Source organism: Heterodontus francisci, chromosome 34 (assembly GCF_036365525.1).
Source record: "Heterodontus francisci isolate sHetFra1 chromosome 34, sHetFra1.hap1, whole genome shotgun sequence".
In the NCBI taxonomy this organism is placed as follows: Eukaryota; Metazoa; Chordata; class Chondrichthyes; order Heterodontiformes; family Heterodontidae; genus Heterodontus; species Heterodontus francisci.
In genome coordinates this window covers 54033734-54038269 of record NC_090404.1, presented here as the reverse complement: position 1 = coordinate 54038269, position 4536 = coordinate 54033734, and positions in this window count along the sequence as shown.

Sequence of the window (4536 nt, the reverse complement as noted above, 5' to 3'; positions counted from 1 at the left end):
AGCTATTGTTCCAGAGACTGTTAATCCATATCAATACCAGAGCAATTGTTCCTGAGAATGTTCATCCACATCAACACCTGGGCTTTTGTTTCGGAGTAAGATCATCCACATCAACACCAGGACCATTGTTCCTGAGACTGTTCATCCACATCAACTCCAGGGCTATTGTTCCTGAGATTGTTCATTCCCATCAAAACCAGGGCTATTGTTGCTGAGACTGATCATCCACATCAACACCAGAACAATTATTCCTGAGACTGTTCATCCATATCAAAACCAAGGCTATCGTTTCTGAAAATGTTTATCCACATCAACGCCAGGGCTATTGTTCCTGAGAATGTTCATCCTCATCAACACCAGGGCTATTGTTCCTGAGACTGTTCATTGACATCAACATCAGGGCTATTGTTCCTGAGACTGCTCATCCACATCAACACCAGGGCTCCTGTTCCTGAGACTATAAATCCACATCAACACCAGGGCTATTGTTCCTGAGACTGTTCATTGACATCAACATCAGGGCTATTGTTCCTGAGACTGCTCATCCACATCAACGCCAGGGCTCTTGTTCCTGAGACTATAAATCCACATCAACACCAGGGCTATTTTTCATGAGAATGGTCATCAATATCAACACCAGGACTATTGTTCCTGAGACTGTTCATTTTCATCATCACCAGGGCTATTGTTCCTGAGACTGTTCATCCACATCAACACCAGGGCTACTGTACACGAGACTGTTCATCCATATCAACACCAGAGCTATTGTTATTGAGACTGTTCATCCACATCAGCAACAGGGATATTGTTCCTGAGACTGTTCATCCACATCAACAACAGGGCTATTGTTCCAGAGACTGTTCATCCACATGAACATCAAGGCTATTGTTCCTGAGACTGCACATCCACATCAACACCAGGGCAGTTTTTCCTGAGAATTTCCATCCACATAAACACCAGGTCTATTGTTCCTGAGACTGTTCATCCACATTTACACCAGGGCTATTGTTCCTGAGACTGTTCATCCACATCAGCACCAGGGCTATTTTTTCTGCGACTGTTCATACACATCAACACCAGGGCTATTGTTGCTGAGACTGATCATCCACATCAACACCAGAACAATTATTCCTGAGACTGTTCATCCATATCAAAACCAAGGCTATCGTTTCTGAAAATGTTTATCCACATCAACGCCAGGGCTATTGTTCCTGAGAATGTTCATCCACATCAACACCAGGGCTATTGTTCCTGAGACTGTTCATCCACATCAGCACCAGGGCTATTTTTTCTGCGACTGTTCATACACATCAACACCAGGGCTATTGTTCCTGAGACTGTTCATCCACATCAACACCAAGACTACAGTTTCCGGAACTGTTCATCCACATCAACTCCAGGTCTTTTTTTCCTGAGACAGTTCATTCCGATCGACACCAGAGCTATTGTTCCAGAGACTGTTAATCCATATCAATACCAGAGCAATTGTTCCTGAGAATGTTCATCCACATCAACACCTGGGCTTTTGTTTCGGAGTAAGTTCATCCACATCAACACCAGGACCATTGTTCCTGAGACTGTTCATCCATATCAACAACAGGGCTATTGTTCTGGAATTTGTTCAGCCACATCAACACCAGGGCTATTGTTTCTGAGAATGTTTATCCACATCAACACCAAAGCTATTGTTCCTGAGACACTTAATCCACATCAACACCAGAACTATTGTTCCGGAGACTGTTCATCCACATCAACTCCAGGGCTATTGTTCCTGAGATTGTTCATTCCCATCAAAACCAGGGCTATTGTTCCTGAGACTGATCATCCATATCAACACCAGAACAATTATTCCTGAGACTGTTCATCCATATCAAAACCAAGGCTATCGTTTCTGAAAATGTTTATCCACATCAACGCCAGGGCTATTGTTCCTGAGAATGTTCATCCACATCAACACCAGGGCTATTGTTCCAGAGAATGTTCATTGACATCAACATCAGGGCTATTGTTCCTGAGACTGCTCATCCACATCAACACCAGGGCTCTTGTTCCTGAGACTATAAATCCACATCAACACCAGGGCTATTTTTCATGAGAATGGTCATCAATATCAATACCAGGACTATTGTTCCTGAGACTGTTCATTTTCATCATCACCAGGGCTATTGTTCCTGAGACTGTTCATCCACATCAACACCAGGGCTACTGTACACGAGACTGTTCATCCATATCAACACCAGAGCTATTGTTATTGAGACTGTTCATCCACATCAGCAACAGGGATATTGTTCCTGAGACTGTTCATCCACATCAACAACAGGGCTATTGTTCCAGAGACTGTTCATCCACATGAACATCAAGGCTATTGTTCCTGAGACTGCACATCCACATCAACACCAGGGCAGATTTTCCTGAGAATTTCCATCCACATAAACACCAGGTCTATTGTTCCTGAGACTGTTCAACCACATCTACACCAGGGCTATTGTTCCTGAGACTGTTCATCCACATCAGCACCAGAGCTATTTTTGCTGCGACTGTTCATACACATCAACACCAGGGCTATTTTTCCTGAGATGGTTCATCCACGTCAACACCAGGGCTATTGTACCTGATACTCTTCATCGACATCAAGACCAGGACTATTGTTCCTTAGACTGTTCATCCACGTCAACATCAGGTCTATTTTTCCTGAGACTGTTCATCCACATCACCACCAGGGCTATTGTTCCTGAGACTGTTCATCTACGTCAACACCAGAACTATTGTTCCTGAGACTGTTCATCCATATCTACACGAGGGCTATTGTTCCTGAAAATGTTCATCCTCATCAACACCAGGTCTATTGTTCCTGAGACTGTTCATCCAAGTCAACACCAGGGCTATTGTTCCTGAGACTGTTAATCCATATCAACACCAAAGCTATTGTTCCTGAGACTGTTCATCCACATTAACACCAGAACTATTGTCCCTGAGACTGTTCATCCATATCAACACCAGGGCTATTGTTCCTGAGAATGTTCATCCACATGAACATCAAGGCTATGGTTCCTGAGACTGCTCATCCACATCAACACCAGGGCTATTTTTCCTGAGACTTTTCACCCATATCAACACCAGGGCTAGTGATCCTGAGACTGTTCATCCACTTCAACAGCAGGGCTATTGTTCCTGAGACTGTTCATCCACATCAACACCAGGGCTCTGTTCCTGAGACGGTTCATCCACAACAACATCAGGGCTATTGTTCCTGAGACTGTTCATCCACAACAACACCAGGGCTATTTTTCCTGAGACTGTTCACCCACATCAACACCAAGGCTATTGATCCTGAGACTGTTCAATCACTTCAAAACCAGGGCTATTGTTCCAGAGACTGTTCATCAACATCAACACCAGGTCTATTGTATCCATAAATGTTCATCCACATCAACACCAGGGCTATTGTTCCTGAGACTGTTCATCCACATCATCACCAGTGCTATTGTTCCTGACACGGCTCATCCACATCAACACCAGAACAATTGTTCCGGAGACTGTTCATCCATATCAACACCAAGGCTATCGTTCCTGAAACTGTTTATCCACATAAACACCAGGGCTATTGTATCTGAGAATGTTCATCCACATCAACACCAGGACTATTGTTCTTGAGACTGCTCATCCACATCAACACCAGGGATCTTGTTCCTGAGACTGTCAATCCATATCAACACAAGAGCTCTTGTTCCTGAGACTGATCATCCACATCAACACCAGGGCTCTTGTTCCTGAGACAGTTAATCCATTTCAACACCAGGGCTATTGTTCCTGAGAAATTTCATCCACATCAACACCAGGACCATTGATGCTGAGACTGTTCATCCACATCCACAAGAGGGCTATTGTTCCTGAAATTGTTTATCCACAACAACACCAGGGCTATTTTTCCTGAGAATGTTTTTCCTGATTAACACCAAAGCTTTTGTACTTGAGATTGTGTCGCGACATCCACACCAGGGCTATTGCTCCTGTGAATGTTCATCCACATCAACACCAGGACTAGAGTTCCTGAGACTGTTCATCCACATCAACACCAGGGCTATTGTTCCTTAGACTGTTCATACCCATCAACACTAGGGATATTGTTCCTGAGACTGTTCATCCACATCAACACCAGGGCTATTGTTCCTGAGACTTTTCACCCACATCAACACCAGGGCTAGTGATCCTGAGACTGTTCATCCACTTCAACAGCAGGGCTATTGTTTGATTAGATTAGATTAGAGATACAGCACTGAAACAGGCCCTTCGGCCCACCAAGTCTGTGCCGAACATCAACCACCCATTTATACTAATCCTACACTAATCCCATATTTCTAACAAACATCCCCACCTGTCCCGATATTTCCCTACCACCTACTTACACTAGTGACAATTTATAATGGCCAATTTACCTATCAACCTGCAAGTCTTTTGGCTTGTGGGAGGAAACCGGAGCACCCGGAGAAAACCCACGCAGACACAGGGAGAACTTGCTAACTTCACACAGGCAGT